Genomic DNA, 17650 nt, shown 5'->3' with positions numbered 1-17650 from the left:
AGTTCCGAAGCATTTTTAAACGTCAGCAGAATTCCGAGAACAATGTAAGAGTTCTGAAGCATTTTTAAACTTCAGCAGAATTCCGAGAGCAATGGAAGAGTTCCGAAGCATTTTTAAACTTCAGCGGAATTCCGAGTACAATGTAAGAGATTTTAAGCATTTTTAAACTTCAGCGGAATTCCGAGAACAATAGAAGAGTTCCGAAGCATTTTTAAAATTCACACGAATTCCGAGAATAATGGAAGAGTTCAGATGAATTTTTAGACTTCAGCAGAATTCCTAGAACAATGGAAGAGGTCCGAAGCATTTTTAAACTTCAGCGGAATTCCGAGAACAATGGAAGAGTTCCGAAGCATTTTTAAACGTCAGCAGAATTCCGAGAACAATGTAAGAGTTCTGAAGCATTTTTAAACTTCAGCAGAATTCCGAGAGCAATGGAAGAGTTCCGAAGCATTTTTAAACTTCAGCGGAATTCCGAGTACAATGTAAGAGATTTTAAGCATTTTTAAACTTCAGCGGAATTCCGAGAACAATGGATGAGTTCCGAAGCATGTTTAAACATCAGCGGAATTCCGAGAACAATGGAAGAGTTCTGAAGCATTTTTAAACTTCAGCAGAATTCCCAGAACAATGGAAGAGTTTCGAAGCATTTTTAAACTTCAACGGAATTCCGAGAACAATGGAAGAGTTCCGAAGCATTTTTAAACGTTAGCGGAATTCCGAGTACAATGAAAGAGTTGCGAAGCATTATTAAACGTCAGCGGAATTCCGAGAACAATGGAAGAGTTCTGAAGCATTTTTAAACGTCAGCGGAATTTTGAAAACAATGGAAGATTTCCGAAGCATTTTTAAACGTCAGCGGAATTCTGAGAACAATGGAAGAGTTCCGAAGCATTTTTAAACTACAGCAGAATTCCGAGAACAATGGAAGAGTTCTGAAGCATTTTTAAACTTCAGCAGAATTCCGAGAGCAATGGAAGAGTTCCAAAGCATTTTAAAAGTTCGGCAGAATTCCGAGAACAATTGAAGAGTTCCGAAGCATTTTTAAACGTCAGCGGAATGCCGAGAACAATGGAAGAGTTCTGAAGCATATTTAAGCGTCAGCGGAATTTTGAAAACAATGGAAGATTTCTGAAGCATTTTTAAACGTTAGCGGAATTCTGAGAACAATGGAAGAGTTCCGAAGCATTTTTAAACTTCAGCAGAATTCCGAGAACAATGGAAGAGTACCGAAGCATTTTAAAACGTCAGCGGAATTCCGAGAACAATGGAAGAGTTCTGAAGCATTTTTAAACGTCAGCGGAATTTTGAAAACAATGGAAGATTTCCAAAGCATTTTTAAACGTCAGCGGAATTCTGAGAACAATGGAAGAGTTCCGTAGCATTTTTAAACTACAGCAGAATTCCGAGAACAATGGAAGAGTTCTGAAGCATTTTTAAACTTCAGCAGAATTCCGAGAGCAATGGAAGAGTTCCAAAGCATTTTAAAAGTTCGGCAGAATTCCGAGAACAACTGAAGAGTTCCGAAGCATTTTTAAACGTCAGCGGAATGCCGAGAACAATGCAAGATTTCCGAAGCATTTTTATATGTCAGCGGAATTCCGAGAACAAAGGAAGAGTACCGAAGCATTTTTAAACGTCAGCGGAATTCAGAGAATAATGGAAGAGTTCCGAAGCATTTTTAAACGTCAGCAGAATTCCGAGAACAATGTAAGAGTTCTGAAGCATTTTTAAACTTCAGCAGAATTCCGAGAGCAATGGAAGAGTTCCGAAGCATTTTTAAACTTCAGCGGAATTCCGAGTACAATGTAAGAGATTTTAAGCATTTTTAAACTTCAGCGGAATTCCGAGAACAATAGAAGAGTTCCGAAGCATTTTTAAAATTCACACGAATTCCGAGAATAATGGAAGAGTTCAGATGAATTTTTAGACTTCAGCAGAATTCCTAGAACAATGGAAGAGGTCCGAAGCATTTTTAAACTTCAGCGGAATTCCGAGAACAATGGAAGAGTTCCGAAGCATTTTTAAACGTCAGCAGAATTCTGAGAACAATGGAAGAGTTCCGAAGCATTTTTAAACGTCAGCGGAATGCCGAGAACAATGCCAGATTTCCGAAGCATTTTTATATGTCAGTGGAATTCCGAGAACAATGGAAGAGTACCGAAGCATTTTTAAACGTCAGCGGAATTCTGAGAACAATGGAAGAGTTCCGAAGCATTTTTAAACTTCAGCAGAATTCCAAGAACAATGGAAGAGTTCCAAAGCATTTTTAAACGTCAGCGGAATTCCGAGAACAATGGAAGAGTTCTGAAGCATTTTTAAACGTCAGCGGAATTTTGAAAACAATGGAAGATTTCCGAAGCATTTTTAAACGTCAGCGGAATTCTGAGAACAATGGAAGAGTTCCAAAGCATTTTTAAACGTCAGCGGAATGCCGAGAACAATGCAAGATTTCCGAAGCATTTTTGTATGTCAGCGGAATTCCGAGAACAATGGAAGAGTACCGAAGCATTTTTAAACTTCAGCAGAATTCCGAGAACAATGTAAGAGTTCTGAAGCATTTTTAAACTTCAGCAGAATTCCGAGAGCAATGGAAGAGTTCCAAAGCATTTTAAAAGTTCAGCAGAATTCCGAGAACAATTGAAGAGTTCCGAAGCATTTTTAAACGTCAGCGGAATGCCGAGAACAATGCAAGATTTCCGAAGCATTTTTATATGTCAGCGGAATTCCGAGAACAATGGAAGAGTACCAAAGCATTTTTAAATGTCAGCGGAATTCTGAGAACAATGAAAGAGTTCCAAAGCATTTTTAAACTTCAGCAGAATTCCGAGAACAATGGAAGAGTTTCGAAGCATTTTTAAACTTCAACGGAATTCCGAGAACAATGGAAGCGTTCCGAAGCATTTTTAAACGTCAGTGGAATTCCGAGAACAATGAAAGAGTTGCGAAGCATTATTAAACGTCAGCGGAATTCCGAGAACAATGGAAGAGTTCCGAAGCATTTTTAAACTTCAGCAGAATTCCGAGAACAATGGAAGAGTTTCGAAGCATTTTTAAACTTCAACGGAATTCCGAGAACAATGGTAGAGTTCCGAAGCATTTTTAAACGTCAGCAGAATTCCGAGAACAATGTAAGAGTTCTGAAGCATTTTTAAACTTCAGCAGAATTCCGAGAGCAATGGAAGAGTTCCAAAGCATTTTAAAAGTTCAACAGAATTCCGAGAACAATTGAAGAGTTCCGAAGCATTTTTAACCGTCAGCGGAATTCCGAGAACAATGAAAAAGTTGCGAAGCATTATTAAACGTCAGCGGAATTCCGAGAACAATGGAAGAGTTCTGAAGCATTTTTAAGCGTCAGCGGAATTTTGAAAACAATGGAAGATTTCCGAAGCATTTTTAAACGTCAGTGGAATTCTGAGAACAATGGAAGAGTTCCGAAGCATTTTTAAACTTCAGCAGAATTCCGAAAACAATGGAAGTGTTCTGAAGCATTTTTAAACTTCAGCAGAATTCCGAGAGCAATGGAAGAGTTCCAAAGCATTTTAAAAGTTCAGCAGAATTCCGAGAACAATTGAAGAGTTCCGAAGCATTTTTAAACGTCAGCGGAATGCCGAGAACAATGCAAGATTTCCGAAGCATTTTTATATGTCAGCGGAATTCCGAGAACAATGGAAGAGTACCGAAGCATTTCTAAACTTCAGCGGAATTCTGAGAACAATGGAAGAGTTCCGAAGCATTTTTAAACTTCAGCAGATTTCCGAGAATAATGGAAGAGTTCCAAAGCATTTTTAAACGTCAGCGGAATTCCGAGAACAATGGAAGAGTTCTGAAGCATTTTTAAACGTCAGCGGAATTTTGAAAACTATGGAAGATTTCCGAAGCATTTTTAAACGTCAGCGGAATTCTGAGAACAATGGAAGAGTTCCAAAGCATTTTTAAACGTCAGCGGAATGCCGAGAACAATGCAAGATTTCCGAAGCATTTTTATATGTCAGCGGAATTCCGAGAACAATGGAAGAGTACCGAAGCATTTTAAAACGTCAGCGGAATTCCGAGAACAATGGAAGAGTTCTGAAGCATTTTTAAACGTCAGCGGAATTTTGAAAACAATGGAAGATTTCCGAAGCATTTTTAAACGTCAGCGGAATTCTGAGAACAATGGAAGAGTTCCGAAGCATTTTTAAACTACAGCAGAATTCCGAGAACAATGGAAGAGTTCTGAAGCATTTTTAAACTTCAGCAGAATTCCGAGAGCAATGGAAGAGTTCCAAAGCATTTTAAAAGTTCGGCAGAATTCCGAGAACAATTGAAGAGTTCCGAAGCATTTTTAAACGTCAGCGGAATGCCGAGAACAATGCAAGATTTCCGAAGCATTTTTATATGTCAGCGGAATTCCGAGAACAAAGGAAGAGTACCGAAGCATTTTTAAACGTCAGCGGAATTCAGAGAACAATGGAAGAGTTCCGAAGCATTTTTAAACGTCAGCAGAATTCCGAGAACAATGTAAGAGTTCTGAAGCATTTTTAAACTTCAGCAGAATTCCGAGAGCAATGGAAGAGTTCCGAAGCATTTTTAAACTTCAGCGGAATTCCGAGTACAATGTAAGAGATTTTAAGTATTTTTAAACTTCAGCGGAATTCCGAAAACAATAGAAGAGTTCCGAAGCATTTTTAAAATTCACACGAATTCCGAGAATAATGGAAGAGTTCAGATGAATTTTTAGACTTCAGCAGAATTCCGAGAATAATGGAAGAGTTCAGATGAATTTTTAGACTTCAGCAGAATTCCTAGAACAATGGAAGAGGTCCGAAGCATTTTTAAACTTCAGCGGAATTCCGAGAACAATGGAAGAGTTCCGAAGCATTTTTAAACGTCCGCAGAATTCTGAGAACAATGGAAGAGTTCCGAAGCATTTTTAAACTTCAGCAGAATTCCGAGAACAATGGAAGGGTTCCGAAGCATTTTTAAACTTCAGCGGAATTTGGAGAACAATGAAAGAGTTTCGAAGTATTTTTAAAAGTCAGCGGAATTCCGAGAACAATGGAAGAGTTGTGAAGCATTTTTAAACGTCAGCGGAATTCCGAGAACAATGGAAGAGTTCCGAAGCATTTTTAAACTTCAGCAGAATTTGTAGAACAATGGAAGAGTTTCGAAGTATTTTTAAAAGTCAGCGGAATTCCGAGAACAATGGAAGAGTTCTGAAGCATTTTTAAACGTCAGCGGAATTTTGAAAACAATGGAAGATTTCCGAAGCATTTTTAAACGTCAGCGGAATTCTGAGAACAATGGAAGAGTTCCGAAGCATTTTTAAACTACAGCAGAATTCCGAGAACAATGGAAGAGTTCTGAAGCATTTTTAAACTTCAGCAGAATTCCGAGAGCAATGGAAGAGTTCCAAAGCATTTTAAAAGTTCGGCAGAATTCCGAGAACAATTGAAAAGTTCCGAAGCATTTTTAAACGTCAGCGGAATGCCGAGAACAATGCAAGATTTCCGAAGCATTTTTATATGTCAGCGGAATTCCGAGAACAAAGGAAGAGTACCGAAGCATTTTTATATGTCAGCGGAATTCCGAGAACAAAGGAAGAGTACCGAAGCATTTTTAAACGTCAGCGGAATCCAGAGAACAATGGAAGAGTTCCGAAGCATTTTTAAACGTCAGCAGAATTCCGAGAACAATGTAAGAGTTCTGAAGCATTTTTAAACTTCAGCAGAATTCCGAGAGCAATGGAAGAGTTCCGAAGCATTTTTAAACTTCAGCGGAATTCCGAGTACAATGTAAGAGATTTTAAGCATTTTTAAACTTCAGCGGAATTCCGAGAACAATAGAAGAGTTCCGAAGCATTTTTAAAATTCACACGAATTCCGAGAATAATGGAAGAGTTCAGATGAATTTTTAGACTTCAGCAGAATTCCTAGAACAATGGAAGAGGTCCGAAGCATTTTTAAACTTCAGCGGAATTCCGAGAACAATGGAAGAGTTCCGAAGCATTTTTAAACGTCAGCAGAATTCCGAGAACAATGTAAGAGTTCTGAAGCATTTTTAAACTTCAGCAGAATTCCGAGAGCAATGGAAGAGTTCCGAAGCATTTTTAAACTTCAGCGGAATTCCGAGTACAATGTAAGAGATTTTAAGCATTTTTAAACTTCAGCGGAATTCCGAGAACAATAGAAGAGTTCCGAAGCATTTTTAAAATTCACACGAATTCCGAGAATAATGGAAGAGTTCAGATGAATTTTTAGACTTCAGCAGAATTCCTAGAACAATGGAAGAGGTCCGAAGCATTTTTAAACTTCAGCGGAATTCCGAGAATAATGGAAGAGTTCAGATGAATTTTTAAACTTCAGCAGAATTCCTAGAACAATGGAAGAGGTCCGAAGCATTTTTAAACTTCAGCGGAATTCCGAGAACAATGGAAGAGTTCCGAAGCATTTTTAAACGTCAACAGAATTCCGAGAACAATGGAAGAGTTCCGAAGCATTTTTAAACGTCAGCAGAATTGCGAGAGCAATGGAAGAGTTCCAAAGCATTTTAAAAGTTCAGCAGAATTCCGAGAACAATTGAAGAGTTCCGAAGCATTTTTAAACGTCAGCGGAATGCCGAGAACAATGCAAGATTTCCGAAGCATTTTTATATGTCAGCGGAATTCCGAGAACAATGGAAGAGTTCCGAAGCATTTTTAAACTTCAGCAGAATTCCGAGAACAATGGAAGAGTTTAGAAGCATTTTTAAACTTCAACAGAAATCCGAGAACAATGGATGAGTTCCGAAGCATGTTTAAACATCAGCGGAATTCCGAGAACAATGGAAGAGTTCTGAAGCATTTTTAAACTTCAGCAGAATTCCCAGAACAATGGAAGAGTTTCGAAGCATTTTTAAACTTCAACGGAATTCCGAGAACAATGGAAGAGTTCCGAAGCATTTTTAAACGTTAGCGGAATTCCGAGTACAATGAAAGAGTTGCGAAGCATTATTAAACGTCAGCGGAATTCCGAGAACAATGGAAGAGTTCTGAAGCATATTTAAGCGTCAGCGGAATTTTGAAAACAATGGAAGATTTCTGAAGCATTTTTAAATGTTAGCGGAATTCTGAGAACAATGGAAGAGTTCCGAAGCATTTTTAAACTTCAGCAGAATTCCGAGAACAATGGAAGAGTTTCGAAGCATTTTTAAACTTCAACGGAATTCCGAGAACAATGGAAGAGTTCCGAAGCATTTTTAAACTTCAGCAGAATTCCGAGAGCAATGGAAGAGTTCCAAAGCATTTTAAACTTCAGCAGAATTCCGAGAACAATTGAAGAGTTCCGAAGCATTTTTAAACGTCAGCGGAATGCCGAGAACAATGCAAGATTTCCGAAGCATTTTTATATGTCAGTGGAATTGCGAGAACAATGGAAGAGTACCGAAGCATTTTTAAACGTCAGCGGAATTCTGAGAACAATGGAAGAGTTCCGAAGCATTTTTAAACTTCAGCAGAATTCCCAGAACAATGGAAGAGTACCGAAGCATTTTTAAACGTCAGCGGAATTCCGAGAACAATGGAAGAGTTCCGAAGCATTTTTAAACTTCAGCGGAATTTGGAGAACAATGGAAGAGTTTCGAAGTATTTTTAAAAGTCAGCGGAATTCCGAGAACAATGGAAAAGTTCTGAAGCATTTGTAAGCGTCAGCGGAATTTTGAAAACAATGGAAGATTTCCGAAGCATTTTTAAACGTTAGCGGAATTCTGAGAACAATGGAAGAGTTCTGAAGCATTTTTAAACTTCAGCAGAATTCCGAGAACAATGGAAGAGTTTCGAAGCATTTTTAAACTTCAACGGAATTCCGAGAACAATGGAAGAGTTCCGAAGCATTTTTAAACGTTAGCGGAATTCCGAGTACAATGAAAGAGTTGCGAAGCATTATTAAACGTCAGCGGAATTCCGAGAACAATGGAAGAGTTCTGAAGCATTTTTAAGCGTCAGCGGAATTTTGAAAACAATGGAAGATTTCCGAAGCATTTTTAAACGTTAGCGGAATTCTGAGAACAATGGAAGAGTTCCGAAGCATTTTTAAACTTCAGCAGAATTCCGAGAACAATGGATGAGTTTCGAAGCATTTTTAAACTTCAACGGAATTCCGAGAACAATGGAAGAGTTCCGAAGCATTTTTAAACATCAGCGGAATTCCGAGAACAATGAAAGAGTTGCGAAGCATTATTAAACGTCAGCGGAATTCCGAGAGCAATGGAAGAGTTCCGAAGCATTTTTAAACTTCAGCGGATTTCCGAGTACAATGTAAGAGATTTTAAGCATTTTTAAACTTCAGCGGAATTCCGAGAACAATAGAAGAGTTCCGAAGCATTTTTAAAATTCACACGAATTCCGAGAATAATGGAAGAGTTCAGATGAATTTTTAAACTTCAGCAGAATTCCTAGAACAATGGAAGAGGTCCGAAGCATTTTTAAACTTCAGCGGAATTCTGAGAACAATGGAAGAGTTCCGAAACATTTTTAAACTTCAGCAGAATTCCGAGAACAATGGAAGGGTTCCGAAGCATTTTTAAACTTCAGCGGAATTTGGAGAACAATGGAAGAGTTTCGAAGTATTTTTAAAAGTCAGCGGAATTCCGAGAACAATGGAAGAGTTCCGAAGCATTTTTAAACGTCAACAGAATTCCGAGAACAATGGAAGAGTTCCGAAGCATTTTTAAACGTCAGCAGAATTGCGAGAGCAATGGAAGAGTTCCAAAGCATTTTAAAAGTTCAGCAGAATTCCGAGAACAATTGAAGAGTTCCGAAGCATTTTTAAACGTCAGCGGAATGCCGAGAACAATGCAAGATTTCCGAAGCATTTTTATATGTCAGCGGAATTCCGAGAACAATGGAAGAGTTCCGAAGCATTTTTAAACTTCAGCAGAATTCCCAGAACAATGGAAGAGTTTCGAAGCATTTTTAAACTTCAACGGAATTCCGAGAACAATGGAAGAGTTCCGAAGCATTTTTAAACGTTAGCGGAATTCCGAGTACAATGAAAGAGTTGCGAAGCATTATTAAACGTCAGCGGAATTCCGAGAACAATGGAAGAGTTCTGAAGCATATTTAAGCGTCAGCGGAATTTTGAAAACAATGGAAGATTTCTGAAGCATTTTTAAACGTTAGCGGAATTCTGAGAACAATGGAAGAGTTCCGAAGCATTTTTAAACTTCAGCAGAATTCCGAGAACAATGTAAGAGTTCTGAAGCATTTTTAAACTTCAGCAGAATTCCGAGAGCAATGGAAGAGTTCCAAAGCATTTTAAAAGTTCAGCAGAATTCCGAGAACAATTGAAGAGTTCCGAAGCATTTTTAAACGTCAGCGGAATGCCGAGAACAATGCAAGATTTCCGAAGCATTTTTATATGTCAGCGGAATTCCGAGAACAATGGAAGAGTACCAAAGCATTTTTAAATGTCAGCGGAATTCTGAGAACAATGAAAGAGTTCCAAAGCATTTTTAAACTTCAGCAGAATTCCGAGAACAATGGAAGAGTTTCGAAGCATTTTTAAACTTCAACGGAATTCCGAGAACAATGGAAGCGTTCCGAAGCATTTTTAAACGTCAGTGGAATTCCGAGAACAATGAAAGAGTTGCGAAGCATTATTAAACGTCAGCGGAATTCCGAGAACAATGGAAGAGTTCCGAAGCATTTTTAAACTTCAGCAGAATTCCGAGAACAATGGAAGAGTTTCGAAGCATTTTTAAACTTCAACGGAATTCCGAGAACAATGGTAGAGTTCCGAAGCATTTTTAAACGTCAGCAGAATTCCGAGAACAATGTAAGAGTTCTGAAGCATTTTTAAACTTCAGCAGAATTCCGAGAGTAATGGAAGAGTTCCAAAGCATTTTAAAAGTTCAACAGAATTCCGAGAACAATTGAAGAGTTCCGAAGCATTTTTAACCGTCAGCGGAATTCCGAGAACAATGAAAAAGTTGCGAAGCATTATTAAACGTCAGCGGAATTCCGAGAACAATGGAAGAGTTCTGAAGCATTTTTAAGCGTCAGCGGAATTTTGAAAACAATGGAAGATTTCCGAAGCATTTTTAAACGTCAGTGGAATTCTGAGAACAATGGAAGAGTTCCGAAGCATTTTTAAACTTCAGCAGAATTCCGAAAACAATGGAAGAGTTCTGAAGCATTTTTAAACTTCAGCAGAATTCCGAGAGCAATGGAAGAGTTCCAAAGCATTTTAAAAGTTCAGCAGAATTCCGAGAACAATTGAAGAGTTCCGAAGCATTTTTAAACGTCAGCGGAATGCCGAGAACAATGCAAGATTTCCGAAGCATTTTTATATGTCAGCGGAATTCCGAGAACAATGGAAGAGTACCGAAGCATTTCTAAACTTCAGCGGAATTCTGAGAACAATGGAAGAGTTCCGAAGCATTTTTAAACTTCAGCAGATTTCCGAGAATAATGGAAGAGTTCCAAAGCATTTTTAAACGTCAGCGGAATTCCGAGAACAATGGAAGAGTTCTGAAGCATTTTTAAACGTCAGCGGAATTTTGAAAACTATGGAAGATTTCCGAAGCATTTTTAAACGTCAGCGGAATTCTGAGAACAATGGAAGAGTTCCAAAGCATTTTTAAACGTCAGCGGAATGCCGAGAACAATGCAAGATTTCCGAAGCATTTTTATATGTCAGCGGAATTCCGAGAACAATGGAAGAGTACCGAAGCATTTTAAAACGTCAGCGGAATTCCGAGAACAATGGAAGAGTTCTGAAGCATTTTTAAACGTCAGCGGAATTTTGAAAACAATGGAAGATTTCCGAAGCATTTTTAAACGTCAGCGGAATTCTGAGAACAATGGAAGAGTTCCGAAGCATTTTTAAACTACAGCAGAATTCCGAGAACAATGGAAGAGTTCTGAAGCATTTTTAAACTTCAGCAGAATTCCGAGAGCAATGGAAGAGTTCCAAAGCATTTTAAAAGTTCGGCAGAATTCCGAGAACAATTGAAGAGTTCCGAAGCATTTTTAAACGTCAGCGGAATGCCGAGAACAATGCAAGATTTCCGAAGCATTTTTATATGTCAGCGGAATTCCGAGAACAAAGGAAGAGTACCGAAGCATTTTTAAACGTCAGCGGAATTCAGAGAACAATGGAAGAGTTCCGAAGCATTTTTAAACGTCAGCAGAATTCCGAGAACAATGTAAGAGTTCTGAAGCATTTTTAAACTTCAGCAGAATTCCGAGAGCAATGGAAGAGTTCCGAAGCATTTTTAAACTTCAGCGGAATTCCGAGTACAATGTAAGAGATTTTAAGTATTTTTAAACTTCAGCGGAATTCCGAAAACAATAGAAGAGTTCCGAAGCATTTTTAAAATTCACACGAATTCCGAGAATAATGGAAGAGTTCAGATGAATTTTTAGACTTCAGCAGAATTCCTAGAACAATGGAAGAGGTCCGAAGCATTTTTAAACTTCAGCGGAATTCCGAGAACAATGGAAGAGTTCCGAAGCATTTTTAAACGTCAGCAGAATTCTGAGAACAATGGAAGAGTTCCGAAGCATTTTTAAACTTCAGCAGAATTCCGAGAACAATGGAAGGGTTCCGAAGCATTTTTAAACTTCAGCGGAATTTGGAGAACAATGAAAGAGTTTCGAAGTATTTTTAAAAGTAAGCGGAATTCCGAGAACAATGGAAGAGTTGTGAAGCATTTTTAAACGTCAGCGGAATTCCGAGAACAATGGAAGAGTTCCGAAGCATTTTTAAACTTCAGCAGAATTTGTAGAACAATGGAAGAGTTTCGAAGTATTTTTAAAAGTCAGCGGAATTCCGAGAACAATGGAAGAGTTCTGAAGCATTTTTAAACGTCAGCGGAATTTTGAAAACAATGGAAGATTTCCGAAGCATTTTTAAACGTCAGCGGAATTCTGAGAACAATGGAAGAGTTCCGAAGCATTTTTAAACTACAGCAGAATTCCGAGAACAATGGAAGAGTTCTGAAGCATTTTTAAACTTCAGCAGAATTCCGAGAGCAATGGAAGAGTTCCAAAGCATTTTAAAAGTTCGGCAGAATTCCGAGAACAATTGAAAAGTTCCGAAGCATTTTTAAACGTCAGCGGAATGCCGAGAACAATGCAAGATTTCCGAAGCATTTTTATATGTCAGCGGAATTCCGAGAACAAAGGAAGAGTACCGAAGCATTTTTATATGTCAGCGGAATTCCGAGAACAAAGGAAGAGTACCGAAGCATTTTTAAACGTCAGCAGAATTCCGAGAACAATGTAAGAGTTCTGAAGCATTTTTAAACTTCAGCAGAATTCCGAGAGCAATGGAAGAGTTCCGAAGCATTTTTAAACTTCAGCGGATTTCCGAGTACAATGTAAGAGATTTTAAGCATTTTTAAACTTCAGCGGAATTCCGAGAACAATAGAAGAGTTCCGAAGCATTTTTAAAATTCACACGAATTCCGAGAATAATGGAAGAGTTCAGATGAATTTTTAAACTTCAGCAGAATTCCTAGAACAATGGAAGAGTTCCGAAGCATTTTTAAACTTCAGCAGAATTCCTAGAACAATGGAAGGGTTCCGAAGCATTTTTAAACTTCAGCGGAATTTGGAGAACAATGAAAGAGTTTCGAAGTATTTTTAAAAGTCAGCGGAATTCCGAGAACAATGGAAGAGTTGTGAAGCATTTTTAAACGTCAGCGGAATTCCGAGAACAATGGAAGAGTTCCGAAGCATTTTTAAACTTCAGCAGAATTTGTAGAACAATGGAAGAGTTTCGAAGTATTTTTAAAAGTCAGCGGAATTCCGAGAACAATGGAAGAGTTCTGAAGCATTTTTAAACGTCAGCGGAATTTTGAAAACAATGGAAGATTTCCGAAGCATTTTTAAACGTCAGCGGAATTCTGAGAACAATGGAAGAGTTCCGAAGCATTTTTAAACTACAGCAGAATTCCGAGAACAATGGAAGAGTTCTGAAGCATTTTTAAACTTCAGCAGAATTCCGAGAGCAATGGAAGAGTTCCAAAGCATTTTAAAAGTTCGGCAGAATTCCGAGAACAATTGAAAAGTTCCGAAGCATTTTTAAACGTCAGCGGAATGCCGAGAACAATGCAAGATTTCCGAAGCATTTTTATATGTCAGCGGAATTCCGAGAACAAAGGAAGAGTACCGAAGCATTTTTATATGTCAGCGGAATTCCGAGAACAAAGGAAGAGTACCGAAGCATTTTTAAACGTCAGCAGAATTCCGAGAACAATGTAAGAGTTCTGAAGCATTTTTAAACTTCAGCAGAATTCCGAGAGCAATGGAAGAGTTCCGAAGCATTTTTAAACTTCAGCGGATTTCCGAGTACAATGTAAGAGATTTTAAGCATTTTTAAACTTCAGCGGAATTCCGAGAACAATAGAAGAGTTCCGAAGCATTTTTAAAATTCACACGAATTCCGAGAATAATGGAAGAGTTCAGATGAATTTTTAAACTTCAGCAGAATTCCTAGAACAATGGAAGAGGTCCGAAGCATTTTTAAACTTCAGCGGAATTCTGAGAACAATGGAAGAGTTCCGAAACATTTTTAAACTTCAGCAGAATTCCGAGAACAATGGAAGGGTTCCGAAGCATTTTTAAACTTCAGCGGAATTTGGAGAACAATGGAAGAGTTTCGAAGTATTTTTAAAAGTCAGCGGAATTCCGAGAACAATGGAAGAGTTCCGAAGCATTTTTAAACGTCAACAGAATTCCGAGAACAATGGAAGAGTTCCGAAGCATTTTTAAACGTCAGCAGAATTGCGAGAGCAATGGAAGAGTTCCAAAGCATTTTAAAAGTTCAGCAGAATTCCGAGAACAAATGAAGAGTTCCGAAGCATTTTTAAACGTCAGCGGAATGCCGAGAACAATGCAAGATTTCCGAAGCATTTTTATATGTCAGTGGAATTCCGAGAACAATGGAAGAGTTCCGAAGCATTTTTAAACTTCAGCAGAATTCCGAGAACAATGGAAGAGTTTAGAAGCATTTTTAAACTTCAACAGAAATCCGAGAACAATGGATGAGTTCCGAAGCATGTTTAAACATCAGCGGAATTCCGAGAACAATGGAAGAGTTCTGAAGCATTTTTAAACTTCAGCAGAATTCCCAGAACAATGGAAGAGTTTCGAAGCATTTTTAAACTTCAACGGAATTCCGAGAACAATGGAAGAGTTCCGAAGCATTTTTAAACGTTAGCGGAATTCCGAGTACAATGAAAGAGTTGCGAAGCATTATTAAACGTCAGCGGAATTCCGAGAACAATGGAAGAGTTCTGAAGCATATTTAAGCGTCAGCGGAATTTTGAAAACAATGGAAGATTTCTGAAGCATTTTTAAATGTTAGCGGAATTCTGAGAACAATGGAAGAGTTCCGAAGCATTTTTAAACTTCAGCAGAATTCCGAGAACAATGGAAGAGTTTCGAAGCATTTTTAAACTTCAACGGAATTCCGAGAACAATGGAAGAGTTCCGAAGCATTTTTAAACTTCAGCAGAATTCCGAGAGCAATGGAAGAGTTCCAAAGCATTTTAAAAGTTCAGCAGAATTCCGAGAACAATTGAAGAATTCTGAAGCATTTTTAAACGTCAGCGGAATGCCGAGAACAATGCAAGATTTCCGAAGCATTTTTATATGTCAGCGGAATTTTGAAAACAATGGAAGATTTCCGAAGCATTTTTAAACGTCAGCGGAATTCTGAGAACAATGGAAGAGTTCCAAAACATTTTTAAACTTCAGCAGAATTCCAAGAACAATGGAAGAGTTCCGAAGCATTTTTAAACTTCAGCAGAATTCCGAGAGCAATGGAAGAGTTCCAAAGCATTTTAAACTTCAGCAGAATTCCGAGAACAATTGAAGAGTTCCGAAGCATTTTTAAACGTCAGCGGAATGCCGAGAACAATGCAAGATTTCCGAAGCATTTTTATATGTCAGCGGAATTCCGAGAACAATGGAAGAGTTCCGAAGCATTTTTAAACTTCAGCAGAATTCCCAGAACAATGGAAGAGTTTCGAAGCATTTTTAAACTTCAACGGAATTCCGAGAACAATGGAAGAGTTCCGAAGCATTTTTAAACGTTAGCGGAATTCCGAGTACAATGAAAGAGTTGCGAAGCATTATTAAACGTCAGCGGAATTCCGAGAACAATGGAAGAGTTCTGAAGCATATTTAAGCGTCAGCGGAATTTTGAAAACAATGGAAGATTTCTGAAGCATTTTTAAACGTTAGCGGAATTCTGAGAACAATGGAAGAGTTCCGAAGCATTTTTAAACTTCAGCAGAATTCCGAGAACAATGGAAGAGTACCGAAGCATTTTAAAACGTCAGCGGAATTCCGAGAACAATGGAAGAGTTCTGAAGCATTTTTAAACGTCAGCGGAATTTTGAAAACAATGGAAGATTTCCAAAGCATTTTTAAACGTCAGCGGAATTCTGAGAACAATGGAAGAGTTCCGTAGCATTTTTAAACTACAGCAGAATTCCGAGAACAATGGAAGAGTTCTGAAGCATTTTTAAACTTCAGCAGAATTCCGAGAGCAATGGAAGAGTTCCAAAGCATTTTAAAAGTTCGGCAGAATTCCGAGAACAATTGAAGAGTTCCGAAGCATTTTTAAACGTCAGCGGAATGCCGAGAACAATGCAAGATTTCCGAAGCATTTTTATATGTCAGCGGAATTCCGAGAACAAAGGAAGAGTACCGAAGCATTTTTAAATGTCAGTGGAATTCAGAGAACAATGGAAGAGTTCCGAAGCATTTTTAAACGTCAGCAGAATTCCGAGAACAATGTAAGAGTTCTGAAGCATTTTTAAACTTCAGCAGAATTCCGAGAGCAATGGAAGAGTTCCGAAGCATTTTTAAACTTCAGCGGAATTCCGAGTACAATGTAAGAGATTTTAAGCATTTTTAAACTTCAGCGGAATTCCGAGAACAATAGAAGAGTTCCGAAGCATTTTTAAAATTCACACGAATTCCGAGAATAATGGAAGAGTTCAGATGAATTTTTAGACTTCAGCAGAATTCCTAGAACAATGGAAGAGGTCCGAAGCATTTTTAAACTTCAGCGGAATTCCGAGAACAATGGAAGAGTTCCGAAGCATTTTTAAACGTCAGCAGAATTCTGAGAACAATGAAAGAGTTCCGAAGCATTTTTAAACTTCAGCAGAACTCCGAGAACAATGGAAGGGTTCCGAAGCATTTTTAAACTTCAGCGGAATTTGGAGAACAAAGGAAGAGTTTCGAAGTATTTTTAAAAGTCAGCGGAATTCCGAGAACAATGGAAGAGTTGTGAAGTATTTTTAAACGTCAGCGGAATTCCGAGAACAATGGAAGAGTTCCGAAGCATTTTTAAACTTCAGCGGAATTTGGAGAACAATGAAGAGTTTCGAAGTATTTTTAAAAGTCAGCGGAATTCCGAGAACAATGGAAGAGTTCTGAAGCATTTGTAAGCGTCAGCGGAATTTTGAAAACAATGGAAGATTTCCGAAGCATTTTTAAACGTTAGCGGAATTCTGAGAACAATGGAAGAGTTCCGAAGCATTTTTAAACTTCAGCAGAATTCCGAGAACAATGGAAGAGTTTCGAAGCATTTTTAAACTTCAACGGAATTCCGAGAACAATGGAAGAGTTCCGAAGCATTTTTAAACGTTAGCGGAATTCCGAGTACAATGAAAGAGTTGCGAAGCATTATTAAACGTCAGCGGAATTCCGAGAACAATGGAAGAGTTCTGAAGCATTTTTAAGCGTCAGCGGAATTTTGAAAACAATGGAAGATTTCCGAAGCATTTTTAAACGTTAGCGGAATTCTGAGAACAATGGAAGAGTTCCGAAGCATTTTTAAACTTCAGCAGAATTCCGAGAACAATGGAAGAGTTTCGAAGCATTTTTAAACTTCAACGGAATTCCGAGAACAATGGAAGAGTTCCGAAGCATTTTTAAACGTCAGCAGAATTCCGAGAACAATGTAAGAGTTCTGAAGCATTTTTAAACTTCAGCAGAATTCTGAGAGCAAAGGAAGAGTTCCGAAGCATTTTTAAACTTCAGCGGATTTCCGAGTACAATGTAAGAGATTTTAAGCATTTTTAAACTTCAGCGGAATTCCGAGAACAATAGAAGAGTTCCGAAGCATTTTTAAAATTCACACGAATTCCGAGAATAATGGAAGAGTTCAGATGAATTTTTAAACTTCAGCAGAATTCCTAGAACAATGGAAGAGGTCCGAAGCATTTTTAAACTTCAGCGGAATTCTGAGAACAATGGAAGAGTTCCGAAACATTTTTAAACTTCAGCAGAATTCCGAGAACAATGGAAGGGTTCCGAAGCATTTTTAAACTTCAGCGGAATTTGGAGAACAATGGAAGAGTTTCGAAGTATTTTTAAAAGTCAGCGGAATTCCGAGAACAATGGAAGAGTTGTGAAGCATTTTTAAACGTCAGCGGAATTCCGAGAACAATGGAAGAGTTCCGAAGCATTTTTATATGTCAGCGGAATTCCGAGAACAATGGAAGAGTTCCGAAGCATTTTTAAACTTCAGCAGAATTCCGAGAACAATGGAAGAGTTTAGAAGCATTTTTAAACTTCAACAGAATTCCGAGAACAATGGAAGAGTTCCGAAGCATGTTTAAACATCAGCGGAATTCCGAGAACAATGGAAGAGTTCTGAAGCAT

Source organism: Phyllobates terribilis, unplaced genomic scaffold (assembly GCF_046119375.1).
Source record: "Phyllobates terribilis strain yellow unplaced genomic scaffold, ASM4611937v1 Scaffold_22__1_contigs__length_20350403, whole genome shotgun sequence".
In the NCBI taxonomy this organism is placed as follows: domain Eukaryota; kingdom Metazoa; phylum Chordata; class Amphibia; order Anura; family Dendrobatidae; genus Phyllobates; species Phyllobates terribilis.
The sequence above is the reverse complement of the archived record's forward strand: the minus strand, read 5'-3'. Positions refer to the sequence as shown.